General features: G+C 38.9%; 2 pseudogenes; both read right to left on the bottom strand.

Moving 5' to 3' along the window:
- Positions 1–2,083: 2,083 nt before the first annotated feature.
- LOC143853806 (auxin-responsive protein SAUR67 pseudogene) lies at positions 2,084–2,527 on the bottom strand (annotated as a pseudogene).
- Positions 2,528–11,788: 9,261 nt separating this feature from the next.
- LOC143853805 (auxin-responsive protein SAUR64 pseudogene) lies at positions 11,789–12,235 on the bottom strand (annotated as a pseudogene).
- Positions 12,236–16,163: the final 3,928 nt, after the last annotated feature.

Below are 16,163 nucleotides of genomic sequence, written 5' to 3'. Positions count from 1 at the left end.
CGCGGATCCCCTTTGCACACTTCTAGTGGGGGCGAAATCTGTCTTAAGGAAAGCGATTTCGCGCCTTGAAGCAAACTGGTTACTGTTTTTTCTTTCCAACAGATACAAATTATTTCTCCAACAATTTTGTGGTTCTCTGGCCTTCAAAATCTGTTTTTGATTTCCTTCTTGAGAGCTGTAAGGATATTATTTGGAATATGTTGCGTGAGTCCCACATGTAGGCAACAGATGGCAATATATTTCTACCTCTTCTTTGGTCCACCTCTCATGTGTTTGTGCATGGGTTTCACCCCAACTCAGACAAAATTTTAATATTATGGGCCCTCAATTGCCAATACATTTTTTAACCTACCAGCTCAGGAGAAACAGTCTTTCCAACTCCTCTGGATTCAATTTCTGACTTCACAGCTCTGTCTCAAACTTTGGGTTTTTTATTGGATTTTCAAAATAGAAGCATTTTTTTAAATATAAAGTTATTTGAAAAAGGAATGCTTTCAGAGTGGGTAAAAAGTCATGTAAAAAGTCTAAAAGTTTAGTCCCACATTAGAAAATTAGAAGAGTAGAGAGGGATTAATAAGTATCCCTCCAGTCTTCCCACTTGATTTTAAAGCACATGCCATATTTAAAGCATATGCCACCGTTTGCACACTTGTGGCATGCAAAATTTGCGTGTGTGCATCATTGCGAGCCACATTAATTTGTTTTTCTTATTCCTATGATATTCTTCTTTTGCGTATTCTTAAGTTTTAGAAATCTTATATCGATAGATTTCTATCCGAAAATCTAAAACTCAACACTACTACTGTTCAAGTTAGGAGAACTCTTTACTCACACCTATGCGGAAATAAGACATCACAGCAATCTCCTCCTTGATTCATTCCCTAACTACCTTAAAGATTTTTCGTTGGTATCCCTACGTCTACTATCACCGAAACAACAATTAGCCTTCTGAATATACCCAAGTATATTCAAATGTATATGCATCGGATAAAATTTGAAACATATTCAACACAATTCAAGAATAAAACCCCACATTGCATTGAATAGCCCCTATAAGGAGGAAGGCAAGCAGGTTAAGTTTGTGTTAAGCTAGTTTCGTATGTTATTGTAATCATGGTTTAAAATTTCGATTTAGGTACCGGTTTCGGACTTCCGAAAAACCGAAATTTCGGCCGAAAGTTGGTAATAATTTAAAAACAATGTTTAATTCATTTCGAAATTTCAGACTGAAATTCTGAAATTTTGGACCGAAATTCTGAAATTTTGTGACACACACACACACACACACACACACACACACACACACACACATATATATATATATATATATATATATATATATATATATATATATATTAAATTACAATTTCTCGAAATTTCGGCCGAAATTTGGTAAAGGTCGAAATTTGGAATTTCGGGAAATTTCGGTTTTGGTCTCCACCGAAGATTTCAGTCGAAATTTAAATCCATGATTGTAACGTATAGATCAACATAGACATACCATATGTAAAACATGGAAGTTGCTGAAAGTTAACAATTTAGGTTGACTGGAATACGCCCTTCTTGTTCCCTTATATCAAGTGTAAGTTAATTTTTTTGGCCAAGTATTTGTATTATATATTGAGAAAAATGGAGAGAACATGGGTGCAAATGGATATATAATTTCATCAGATAACATGGATAATCTTGGTATTACTACCTGTTGCAGTGCCAACTTAGCAGCCATATCATGCCCATATTTAAAACTTTATTTTAAACGACGTTTTTTTGAATGTACGTTTGTCGTTTAATAATACTTTGTTAAAAATTGTAGCAATTAATATTTTGGGGAGTCCTACAAAATGTGTTGTATCTGACGGAGGGGGGATATTTTCTTTCTCCTTCTCTTAGTTGTGTTATTATGTTCTACTTTCTTTTTCCTCCCTCTTAATTAACTGCATCACTATCCTCCCGTAGAAGCCAAACAGAGATGAAAATATAACCGAAATTTGTCAAAGAAGCCTATGATTTTGTATTGAATAAAAATTTGAATCATATACAACTGTAAAATCAGAAAGTGATGACGGGATGACGGTTTCGCCATTCAGAAGCCATGGACAAGTAATTGTTGGTTGGTTTCTCCTCGAGGGATCAAGGAAGATGCTGAACACCGGCCGGTGGCTATGGAGATGAGCAAAGCCTTCTCTATATCTCCAGACACACAACTTTGGACCAACGATACAACGTACTCCATTAAGAATGCATCACATGGCAATGTGATAGGCTCATCGCCTGGTAATCCGAACTCGTCTTCAGCCATTTTAAACAGCTCATTGAAGATGGGACTGTGGAGATATGCCAAGGGAACCACAAAACGTTTTCCATCTGTGGTGTACACACTGAAATGGCCCTTCTTTAGTACTGGTTTGATACTTGTGCTCAAATTCATGGTCCCACTAGTTCTTGGGATTGAGAGTCTTCTTCTTCCAATGTTAGCTTTCTTCTGCCATTTCCTTGCCAACTCCAAAAGTCTCTTAGTGTTGATCATTTTTCACACTATGGGCTGAAGTGAAATATTTGAGCAATAAACAAAAGATTTCGCTTGTTCTTAGATCACCAGAGATGTGGTTGTGTTGAGTAGAAAGATATGATGGTCCTCAATTATATATAGGCAAGGAAGGGTATAGACAATAGACACTACATGTGAGTGTAGCTCTCCTTATGTTGGCCTTTAGTGAATGCAAACACATGTGGTGATTAGATAAGAGGGGAGTTTTGGCCCTTTTGGGAGGTGGGTATGTTTTACTTTTGGTCCCATCACCTCATCATCAAGGAAGGGCCCAGTTTGTAATACATCTCTCTCACACTTCCACTTAGGTAAACTTTTTTCTGAGCAAGAGAGTATATTGATAAATTGTCCACATCATTTTTTATTTTTGAAGATTTGGAAAAGATTTTATCTGAATTGTGTGGTTCTCTGTCCTCCAAAATCTGTTTTTGATTTCCCTTTTGAGAGCCTTAGGGACATTGTTTGCAGTAAGTTAAGTGAGCCCCACATGTAGCAAAACATGACTATAATTCTAGTTCTTCTTTGGTCCACCTCTCACGTGTTTGTGCATGGGTTGCTCCCCAACATATACAAAACTGCTACTAATATGCTTGGCCTTCCTTTGCCATTACATTTTTTTAACCCTCTACAGGATATCATTACAATAGCATCTTATCTATATTCAATCATCAGCAGAATTACTTTCAATTCCAAGACATTCAACAGGTTATATCTCACATATATAGAGGGAGGGAAACAGAGTCACTGATTAGTAGCTCTGGAGAAACAAGATTTCCAACTCCTCTGTCATCAATTTCTTACTTCACAGCTCTGTCCCCATCATTTCTATTTTATATCATTGTTCTTTCTCCTAGTAGGCCAAAATCTTGAATTCTGAATATGAAGTGTGCTATCCACACTAAGAAGTACAAAATCATCCTCACTTCTACAACAGAAGAAATGATTTGGGAACCGATATGGCCCAGTTTTGACTAGACAGCCCCAGCTTACATGGTCGTTGCTTCTAACCATGGCTGACCCAATCACAATATTTTTCATTAAATTAGACTATTATATCATCCAAAACTCATCAATCTAAGAGCTTGTATGTCATTTTGTCCATATGAAATTGTGATTATGAAGAACAATGTTGAGTTTCGTAGCAGATCATTGAGAATAGAAGCTCAACTTTTCTAAATTACTCTAATTAAACCATGCTATAGGTTTGTAATGGAGCTTGCATCCCTTTTTTTAAACCCAGAGTGAGTCAACATGTACTCTTGAACACTTTTGACTGCAACAGCTCTGTAAGATATTTGTTCTCCTTGCTTCTAATTATTTCATGATTTCTATGCCCCTCCCAAACCTTTCTGCCTTTTCATCCCTTCCCCATTCATTAAAATAATTGACACCCCTTATCAGCATTCCATTTTCACTATACGAGAAAATAGAAGATTACAAAAGGGATTACCCAACCCCTTTACAAATATAACACTTTCCCTTTTCTCACCTTGAAAAGCTCACACTCAACTGCTGGGAATTTAACCTGGTAGAACTCACCCCTACAAGCTAGCCGTTAGAGGGAGGGTGCCCATTCTCTTATAACCCAGCCCCATCCTCGTGGCTTTACTGATATGGGACTATTTGCTTTTGCGTGGAACCCCAACAATCTCCCCCTCCACGCGGAAGCAACGTGGACCATCTCGCCCCTCCACGCGGCGGCAACGTGGGAACCACGAGATCTTCTCCGAGGGAATTCCACCGCACACCGGGGTTACCGAGATCTTCCCGGGAGTTACCACGCCCCAGCTCTGATACCAATTTGCCGGGAATTTAACCAAGTAGAACTCACCCCTAAAAACTAGCCATTAGAGGGAGGGTGCCCATTCCCTAATAACCCAGCCCCATCCTCATCGCTTTACCGATATGGGACTATTTGCTTTTGCATGGAACCCCAACATCAACCCTCAAGCACTGCCGTGAGATATTTCTTGTGCCTCACTTTGCATCTTATGGTTTTCCTAGAAACATTACATAAATAGGAGCTTCCTTTTCTAACTCAACTCTAGGGAAGTCGAGGATGAGGGACGAGTATTCATTTTTTAATGATGATATATATTGAAAAGGGGGAAAACCAATTATTTGGATGCATTTATTAGTTAGATTGTATTCCTTTGGTCATCGGAATGGTATTTAGATTTATTAGTAATTTTTTATTTGTTCAAAATGATTATGAATTTTTTAAGGGTAAAAATTTCATTAAAATGAACGAGATGGTAAGAAAAACAACAAAAGAAAATACAAGAATTGAAAATATACAAACAGCCCCTACCCTCAAGGCGGAAGAAAATCATAATTCTCAAGAGAATCGAAGTGTACTCCGCTTTTTGCTAGTTTGTCCGCTACCCCGTTCGTCGATCTTCTTATATGGCAAAATGAGATCCTAGAGGAGCCAAGAATGATTATGACTGCAATACTTTTATTCGAAATGAATGCATAAGCTATAAAGTACAAAGACCTTAACATACATAACTTTGCAATGCGGAGTAATTTTATGTTGGAAGTTTGAGCCTGCTTCACTGTTAACCATTTTAAATATTTATTGTTCTGATGAGTGAGACATGATGACAATGTATTAGAGTCCACTGGTGTCAATTGAGAAACTGAGGGTAGAGGCCGGTGGTGAGCCAGTAAGGGATATCTGGGGTGGCCCATTTACTCCTTTACAGCTTGATTCCAGTGTAACAATGTTGATCCATCCAGGTTCATTCATTTATCTGCCAGCATTTTTCATGCTTTCTCCATGTTGTTTACATCGTCATTACCAAGAGCACAAGTGCACAACAACCATCTCACTAGGCTTGCCTATGACCTTGATAAGAAATAGCTGACGCCTCTTCACATTTCTTTTTTCTTTTTTATTGGGGGGGTTAATTTGTTACTTGTTAAACCCTATCTAGCTTCTTTCTTTGCAAAGCTAAATCATAAATGTGCCATATAACTTTGTTCAAATGCTCGACTTTGAGCTCACTGGCTATCCATCTCTCCTAATGAGAAGCGTTAGCAGGACCTATCTATTGTATCTCCCTGATCCCACCTTTCATCAGTATCTTGATGGGGCCCTGCAGGATCTAACTCTCGGTCTTCCGGATTTAGCCGATGTTGTTAATCTTGTATGTCATAGATGCATCTCCCCACACTACTTATCTCGTCTTGTCCAGATTTATCTTTTAATGAGGCACTCCCTATGTATGGCCTTCTAATTCTGTCTACTGGCCGCATTGTCTCATCACCTTCTTTTGATGCAGACTGAGCAAGGTAACTAAACGATCAACATTCCACCACTGGCTTTTGCATTTTTTGTAGGTCTAATTTAATCTCCTTGTGTCCTAAAGGTAAACAAAGATTGCTCAATCTCATGCTAAAGCCAAATATCCCTCTATGGCATCTATGAAATCTACTCTTCTTTGTCAGCTTGTTCTTGTATTTTCCAATCGTCCTTCTCTTCATTGTGATAGTAGCTATTCCTCTATGGCATCCATGGTGGCTGAACTTATTTGAGTGCCTACTCTTTCTTATGAGCTTATTTATTTTCTCTAGCTACTCTCCTTTTTGAACTTATCCATTTTGTTGACCGAGTTGAATCCCTTTTACCTTGACTGAGTTCTCATCTGAATCTGAGATATAAGTCAACATTACTTCTGTGACTGACCCAAGTTCATAAAATTTGAGTGTCAATAATTTTTTTTTGAAGAAAGCAACAGAATATATATTTATATATATGAATAAGCAGAACCGAGATGGTCCTGTCGGAACAATGAGCAAATAAAATAGCAAGACAATGACTCAAGGGGGGAGATAGTCAAAACACTCCAATTCGGCCCGGGAAACACCACTCTTAGCCAGAGAGTCGGCTGCCACATTGGCCGATCTCCGGACATGCTGAAAGACCATGGAGTAGCCCTTTCCTCTATCCTCTATCTCCTCAAAGAAGTGCACAAATCTCCAAGGGGGAGAAGCGTCTCCCGAAAGCCAGCTAATAACATTTACGGAATCGCCTTCGACAATCAGACTGTCGCACTCCAAGCGAGGCATGGAAAGAATCCCACTGTGAATGGCTCGAACCTCCGCCTCAGACGAGTCGGCATATCCAAGAGGCCCCGAATAGGCCCAAATGACTTCCCCTTTATGGTTCCGACATAACCCCCCCACTCCAGCCGCTCCTGGGTTACCGATAGAGGAACCGTCAAAATTGAGCTTCAGAGACCCCGGTGGCGGGGGGGACCATGAGGGTCGAGATTTCACTTTGTTAACCGATTCCATGCATATGGTTGACCACCCTTCCCAAAGGGCATACGCAGAAACAAACCGAAAAAGAGGAAGTGAACGGGCCCAGGAGATGACCGCTGCTACCACCTGTATATAAATCCAATATGGGGACCTGACCTTCCCTTCAAAGACCCGCGCATTCCGCTCTTTCCACAAGAACCACCAGGAGGCTAAGAGACACATCTTCCACAAAATTCTACCTTTCCTCTTCCACGGAGCCCAGTCCCAACTCCTAATAAATTCGGCCATAGAATTGGAAGCAACCCAACTGACTCCAAATCTAGAAAAGAGATGACCCCAAATATATGAAGCAACCTGGCAATGTATAAATAGGTGGTCGATGGATTCCCCGGCGGATAGACATAGACCCCTTTTATTGTGGCAGAGTTCTCCGAGTCCAAGTTTGAAACACTGACAAGAACTATTAGTACTTTGAGAACTGTAGTTGATGAAAATGAACTATTATTACTGGTAGAGCAACTCAACCTTTTAACAATGCCATCCAAGGGATATCCATGGTTTTAAATTTCTCCAAAATTTTCCCGAAACAACTGAAATGTTTCCGTTTTTATCCTCACTGAAACGAAATCTCAATGAATTCTTTCCATTTCATTATTTCCCGAAAATTCTCAAAATTCGACAGAAATGGTAAGAACGTCAAAAAAAAGAAAAGAAAAGATGTTATGATTTGCATTTTCTTTCATATCATTAATGTAGAGAATAATGATATTTGGTAGGAAACCGTATCTTATGCAGAGATGTCATATCGGCATGGGACCAATAATACCTCGTAACTCTGTGGTCTTGACATGAAGTTAGGGTCCCTGGAAGGGAGACTAGTTATTGTAGTACTTACAATTCCTTACATTGTACTTCTTTATTGACTTTACTTTTCTAGACATGTGCGACAACGCATGTCACCATGTTGGATGTGATTGACTTCCCCAAAGTTTCATCTTAAAATTTCATCATTTGCATATGTTTCCATACATTTCCATGATTTTACAATATTTCCACCGAAACAGAAATGTTTCCGTCTCCGAGTCCAAGTTTTTGTAGGGAATGTGATTATTTGGCGTGAAGAGATGGAATTGGGAAATGATGTTTTGCATGTTGTGGATGTTGGTATTGATCATGTTTAGTGTTAGAGTGAGACATTTCTAACATGGATAGTGCATAACAACTGACAGGTGATTTGGGGTGAAAATCATGCCCAAAAATGGGGGTAGGAGAGAGTATAAACCCAATGTGTAAATACAAAGTTGGTATGTAGTAAACCTTGTTATTGCTCCTCATTTTAACATGGATAGTGCATTACAACTTGGAGATGATTTGGGGTGAAAACCATGCCCAAAATAGGGCTAGGGGAGAGTATTTTTTTTTAATAAATGGTTTTGGGTAGGAGAGAGTTATCCAGGCAAAGTATAAACTCAATGTGTAGATACAGAGTTGGTAAGTCGTAAACCTTTATATTGCTCCATCTCATTCTTTGCCCACTATGTAGAGTCTCCCAAACAAGACATGTGTTCCAAAGTTGCACCCACAAGCATTAGATTACTTTGATTAACTCTTCAGGTTGATCAGTGGTTAGGGCTTATAGGAGCACAATGCCCATTTTTTGAACATAGAGCATTCCAACAAGAAAGATATTAGGCCTACGTTGTCCTGTTCGGATCAGGGCTGGGGCGTATGCCAGGTGACTTAGAAAAGGATAGGTAAGGTCTAGGGAGCGCAATTGCTAGAGCACGGGAGAATGAAGAGTAATGATTTCAGCAAGAGCAGCCGGACGGACTACTATAGTGAGTCTAGTGACTACTAGAGTATAGTAGAGTAGAGTTGAGTAAAAAGGTATAGTATAGCAGCCTTTCCTACGGGTACAGGGGTGTCTCTGACACGGGTACCGAATGCTGAATTCAGAAAACCTATTGAAAAATTTTCATAAGTTACATAGATATAATGATTTATTTCCATTTAAGAAACTTACTAAAACATGCAGTAATTGTAAATTGTAAAGTTGTGGTAGTAGTGTTTAGAAAAATAAAACAGATAAAAGAGATTTAGAAATGTCTCGGGTGCTTCTCTTATTTTTAAAAATCAATGTAACATGGGAACAGGCAATGTTATCTTTGGTATATAACCAAGCTAAACACATTTTAAATCTCAGATAATCGCGTCCACATACAGAGGAGTACAAGTCTCTTGAAAACAACCTTAAACATAAAGTTTAAGATAATCAGAAATCTAGTTTCTGATAAAACCAGCAGAGCATAAGCCTTGTCAAAACTCAATTCCTTGCAAGAAAAACCGATCACGGGAACTACACCTTGAAGATTAAGAAATCGAATGAAGGTAAGATTCCTTGTGATGAGTATTCTCCTAAAAAAATCCTTAGAAAATTATGTCATGAAAATGACAAAAATGCCCTTATCTGATAAGAATGATCAAAATAGAAGAAATTCATCGGAAGCAATAAAACCTAAAACACCCACATGTCATAGAAAATAAGTAAAATGCTCTTATCTCTGATTTTAATTTTGATTAATTGAATGTTCGACCTATTTTAGTGGAATTTCACTTATTTGGAAACTTCCCTGTACTTGGAAACTAACTAGGCAACGGTAGGAATTTCACTTCTTTGGAAACTTCCTAGTTAGATTAGAATTTGAAAAGCCTCTATAAATAGAGTGTAGTAGAGAAAAGGTAACTTAATCTTGGGTGAAAGAAAAGAAAAAAACCGTTTAAAACCCTAATGCTGAATATTCATATGGGTGAGGAAGAAGAGAAAGAGAATGGGCTGCCCCCTAGCTTAATGGGTGAAGAAGAAGAGAAAGAGAATGGCGTGCAACTGCAAATGAACAAGAAGGAAGCCATCGTCTGTCTTGCAATCTCCTCAGTAACCTGCCTTGTGATGATCATATATATACACACGATATAAAGGGGATCATCAGACTCTCATCAGAATTACCATTTCCCCCATTCTCACCATGCTCAACTTTTTATCTTCTTCCACCGCTTCTAATCTATTAGATACTCGCAACCCCGCTTCTGGAATCGTCGCCAACATTGCTCTCTTACTCATTCTCATCCCCGCATGTTCTATGCTCACTTACCTCTCCATCTCTACAACTTGGCCATGGCTTGTACTCTCTTTCACTCCTTGTCTTGTCCCTCTACTCTCTTTATGTTTCCACTTCTCAGCCTTGGTTTCCTCCATAAGAAGAGACACACACAATCCTCCTCTTCAATCCACTCAACACAATCCTCCTTTTCACATCTCTATTGACATCTCTACCCTCCATAACCAGCCTTCCACAAAATGTTGAGGTGAGCACTACCATACCATGTTTTTATCATTTCTTCCACTTCAGTTTTTTTCATTTCTTGATCGATTTCCCATCTCTTTATTTCAGATCCCCGCAGAAAAGGAAAAAGATAGTGGTTTGCCAAGTGGTGGGATTGTACAGGGGAAAAGGGAGCTGTCTAACATTAAAGAAGACATAGTTTAGTCTAGGTTGATAATTCAGTGTATCCCATTAGTTTTTTTTTTAAAATCTTGTTAAGCATTATTGCAGTGTTATGTTTAAAGCAAGAGAACAAGTACTGTTATCGAATGTTATGTAATTTCATACCAATTTTTATACACTTCTCTCTATTTTCCCCCTTGAGTCTCTGTTTTTGTTTATTTTTTCTTGGCATTACAATTCTTTTCGGACGTGACAAGTCTTTAGACACAACATCTGTCTCATTTGCAAAATATCTGCATAACGTTCATAGCGCTACTACATAACTTACCAACGGCCAGATCATTCAGCATTTTCAAATGTTTGTCCGTTACATAGATATCTTTGGATAAGCTGTTCTGGGATTTGCTACCTGCGTAGATAATTATATCTTGAATAAACCCCTGGGTTTCACTACCCCTGCTTGTATACTATTCCTTTTGAAAAAAAAGAAGATAAAATTTATTAAATAAAAGATGATTAAGTGCTCCCCAGGTGGAAGAGACTGCCTCATATACAAGGTAACTCTAGAAGCTCTCAATTTGGAAAGGCAATCAGTTAATTCGTTGGCACTCCTTGGTATGAGAGAAACAGAGAAAACACCATGCATACAAAGATCTCTAATCTCATCCAATAGATTGGTGAATCTCCACTGACCGATATTAATCCCTTTGACCACACCACAGTGTTGGGTGAAACACTTGACACTTCTAATCTGCCTTCCATCTGGTTAATGAAGAAGCACAATCTCCGGTGGATAGCTCAGACCTTGGCTTCTGAAGAATCAGTGATTCCGATAATATACCCTACTCTAATGGGGCTGGTATTGACCTGAACAGAGGATAGCAAGCCTATCCAAGGATAAGATAAACCTTGGCTTGCAATTCCCATGGTACCCATAGGCATCCTTTGGTCCACCTATCTCATATGTGTGCACAGCTTACAACCCCAACATAGAGAAAGCCACATCTGATGTGATGTGCCCTCCATTGCACATTATACTTTTCCTGAGCTGGCCTCACAAAACTGGGCGACTTTCCACCAAATCAAAACATGCTCACAGCTGAAGTTCTTCTTTTGCCCACAAAAATCGCACCTGTGCATATCTCCCACCCCACATAAATAAATCTCCACCTTATGTGATGTCTCCTCCCTTACCAATTAATTTCAAAAATCTCCTTAAAATAAAGAAATCTTTAAAATCCTAATGATACTTTCAGTCATTTAATCAATCAGATTGCACCAAGCAAACATTTGAACTCAACTACAAATTGAAAAATAAGTAAAGAGTGTTTCATCATTTTATAAGACAGATCAAATTGATTAGGCCACAAACTCCCTTAATTGATACTCTTCCTCGATTTCTATTAAATTGACCACAAAACTGTATGGATCATATACAGATGGAAGATTTGTAGAGGCAATTGGCCCTTTAGAAGCCATGAACAAGCAATGGTTGGTTGGTCTGTCCCCCATGTTGGAGTAAGGAAGAAATTGAACACCGCCGAGTAGCTATCGAGATGAGCAGAGCCTTTTCTACATCTTTACTCAAACATCTCTGGATCAACGACACAATGTAGTCCATGATGATCGCATCACATGGCAATGTGATAGGCCCTTTGCCTGGTAATCCGAACTCATCTTCGGACATCTTTAACAGCTTTGTGAGGATGGGGCTGTTTAGATATGCCAAGGGAAGTGCAAAACGTTTTCCATCAATTGTGTACACCGTAAAATGACCCTTCTCAGCTACTGGTCTGCTACCCGTGCACGAATCTGTGGCACCATTAGTCCTTGGTAATGAGATTCTTCTCCTTCCTTTATCAGCAACCTTCCTCCACTTCATTGCCATCTCCACAATTCTCTTAGTGTAGATCATGGTTTGATCTATGAGTTGGAGGGAACAGTTTGAGCAAAGAGAACTAGATTTAGTTCTTGGATGACTTTGAATTTGGTTGTGTTGTGTAGAAATCCATGGAGGGGGGTAAGTTATATATACAAGCCATAAAGGGTAGACAATAGACACTACATGTGAGTGTAGTTTTCCTCATGTTGGGTTGTAGGGGATGCAAAACCGTGTGATGATTAGTTACGTTGGAAGTTTTGGAGGTGGGTAGCCTCGCCTGTGATGGAGGGCCCAGTTTGTAATATCTGTCCCTTTCTTTTTGCTAAGCAATTTAACTGCATGCTGGGTCCAACCAATCAATGCAGTTCCAACAGAAATATTCGCTATTTGTGCTTGTGCCTGAATATATCTTGTATAGGATTTGAGAAATTTCAAAAAGAAGAATCACAAGAATATAAGAAAATTTCAATCTGAAAGCCCCTCTCTTAATCAACATAAACTAAGACTAATCATCTAGTGGGCACAACCATGAAGAGAATTGATAACCTTGGAATTAAATCATTCGTTATCTACACTGCTTAGGCACTGTTCGTTTTGGATTTGGAGAATTAATTTGAGTCCAAAACTTATTATTGGACTCGAAATTCTGAATTATCAAAATTCAAAAAGAACATAGGCCCGGGGCATGTTCTTCAAAACTTCTCATTCCACTTTTTTTTTTGGACCAAACAAAACCGGCAGAAGAGAACCTGATGGTTCGATTCTGCTTCGCTTACAGAATTTGTCGCAAATCACTGCATATTTTTGCTTGAGAATCGTAATTAAAAGAAACGAGCCGAATGGGTCAGTGTTGAAAAACACCATTCTCGATTTTTAGTTGTCGGCAATGAAAAAAGAGCAGAAGTACTGCCGAGAAATGTTAAACAAAGCGTAACCATCAATTTAGAACCCACGGATTGAATGGTTGGATTGTCTAATCTGACTGATTTTCGGGATGCGTTTTCATGGTTAGCCTCACAGAATGTACTGTATGGATCTTGCTTATATTATGTGGTCAGGCTGGCCACTATTTCTCAATCTAACATGCGAGTCGATCGCATGCTTATATTTTTGTTCAAAATATGGTTTGAACTGATTGATTTACATAGATATGGTTTGAACTGATTGATTTACATAGATAACTTATATTTTTGTTCAAAATATGGTTTGAGCTTCATTTACATAGATATCTTTGGATAAGCTATTCTGGGATTTGCTACCTGCTTAGATAATTATATCTTGAATAAACCCCTGAGATTTACTATCCTGCTTGTATAATATTCCTTTTGAAAAAAAAGAAAGATAAAATTTATTAAATAAAAGATGATTACAAGTGCTCCTCAGGTGGAAGAGACTGCCTCATATACAAGGTAACTCTAGAAGCTCCCAATTTGGAAAGGCAATCAGTTAATTCGTTGGCACTCCTTGGTATGAGAGAAACAAAGAAAACACCATGCATACAAAGATCTCTAATCTCATCCCATAGATTGGCGAATATCCACTGACCGATATTAATCCCTTTGACCCACAACACAGTGTTGGGTGAATCACTTGACACTTCTAATCTGCCTTCCATCAGGTTAATGAATAAGAACAATCCCCGGTGGATTGTTAGGACCTTGCTTCTGAAGAATCAGTGATTCCGATAATATACCCAACTCTAATGGGGCCTGAACAGAGGATTGAAAGCCTATCCAAGGATAAGATAAACCTTGGCTAGCAATTCCCACGGTAAACAGTCCCTAGGACAGTACCCATAGACATACTTTGGTCCTCCTATCTCATATCTGTGCACCACTTGCAACCCCAACATAGAGAAAGCCACATCTCATGTGATGTGGCTTCCATTACCCATTATACTTCTTTACCTGAGCTGGCCTCACAAAACTAGGTGACTTTCCTCCAAACCAAAACATGCTCGCAGCTAAAGTTTTTCTTTTGCCCACAAAAATCGCACCTGTGCCCTTCTCCCAGCCCACATAAATAAATCTCCACCAATTAATTTCAAAAATCTCCTTAAATAAAGAAACCCTTAAAATCCTGATCATACTTTCAGTCATTTAATCAATCAATTAAGAAGGTTTTAGTGATTGCACCAAGCAAACATCTGAACTCAACGACGCATTGAAAAATAAGTAAAGAGTGTTTCATCATTTTATAAGACAGGTCAAATTGATTAGGCCACAAACTTCCTTAATTGATACTCTTCCTCGATTTCTATTAAAGTGACTACAAAACTGTATGGATCATATACAGATGGAAGATTTGTAGAGGCAATTGGCCCTTTAGAAGCCATGGACAAGCAATGGTTGGTTGGTCTGTCCATGTTGGAGAAAGGAAGAAATTGAACACTGCCGAGTAGCTATCGAGATGAGCAGAGCCTTCTCTACATCTTTAGTCAAACATCTCTGGATTAACGGCACAATGTAGTCCATGATGATCGAATCACACGGCAATGTGATAGGCCCATTGCCTGGTAATCCGAACTCATCTTCGGACATCTTTAACAGCTTTGTGAGGATGGGGCTGTTTAGATATGCCAAGGGAAGTGCAAAACGTTTTCCATCAATTGTGTACACCGTAAAATGACCCTTCTCAGCTACTAGTCTGCTACCCGTGCTCGAATCTGTGGCACCATTAGTCCTTGGCAATGAGATTCTTCTCCTTCCTTTCGCAGCAACCTTCCTCCACTTGATTGCCATCTCCACCATTCTCTTAGTGTAGATCATGGTTTGATCTATGAGTTGGAGGGAACAGTTTGAGCAAAAAGAACTAGATTTAGTTCTTGGATGACTTTGAATTTGGTTGTGTTGCATAGAAAGCCATGGAGGGGGTTAGTTATCTATACAATCCAGGAAGGGTAGACAATAGACACTACATGTGAGTGTAGTTTTCCTCATGTTGGGTTGTAGGGGATGCAAAACCATGTGATGATTAGTTAAGATGGATGCTTTAAAGGTGGGTATGCTTTAATTTTGTTCAGTCATTGCCTCGCCTGAGATGGAGGGCCCAGTTTGTAATATCTGTCTCTTTATTTTTGCTGACCAATTTAACTGCATGTTGGGTCCAACCAATCAATGCAGTTTCAACAGAAATATTCGCTATTTGTGCTGTTACTGTGTTACCTGAATATATCTTGTATAGGATTTGAGAAATTTCAAAAAGAAGAATCACAAAAATATTTGAAAATTTCAATCTGAAAGCCCCACTCTTAATCGACATAAACTAGACAAATCATCTAGTGGGCAAAACCATGAAGAGAATTGGTAACCTTGGAATTAAATCATTAGTATCTACATTGCCTAGGCACTGTTCGTTTTGGATTTTGAGAATTAATTCGAGTCCAAAACTTATTATTGGACTCAAAATTGTGAATTATAAAAATTCAAAAAGAACAGGGGCCCTGGGCATGTTCTTCAAAACTTCTCATTCCACTTTTTTTGGACTGGGCAAAACCGGCAGAACCTGATGGTGCAATTCTTCGCTTCCAGAATTTGTCGCAAATCACTGTCGTAAATAAAAGAAACGAGCTGAACGGATCTGTGTTGAAGAACACCATTCTCGATTTTTAGTTGTCGGCAATGAAAAACGAGCTGAAGTACTGCCAATAAATGTTAAACATAGCGTAACCATCTATTTAGAACCCACAGATTGCATGGTTGGATGGTCTAATCTGACTGATTTCCGGGATGCATTTTCATGGTTAGCCTCACAGGATGTACTGATATGGATCTTGCTTATATTACGTGGTCAGGCCGACCACTATCTCTCAATCTAACATGCGAGTCGATCACATGCTTATATTTCTTCAAAATATGGTTTTAACTTATTGATTATGATCTGTATTTAGCGTATGTGTTGGGGTTCCACGCAAAAGCAAGATCTCACATCGGAAGATTGATAGGATGTCGATGGGCTTATA

This window comes from Tasmannia lanceolata, unplaced genomic scaffold (assembly GCF_043159265.1).
Source record: "Tasmannia lanceolata isolate RefF3 unplaced genomic scaffold, GAP_Taslan_0.1 ptg000020l, whole genome shotgun sequence".
In the NCBI taxonomy this organism is placed as follows: domain Eukaryota; kingdom Viridiplantae; phylum Streptophyta; class Magnoliopsida; order Canellales; family Winteraceae; genus Tasmannia; species Tasmannia lanceolata.
Note: the sequence above shows the minus strand (reverse complement) of the source record. Positions and strands in the feature narration are given on the sequence as shown.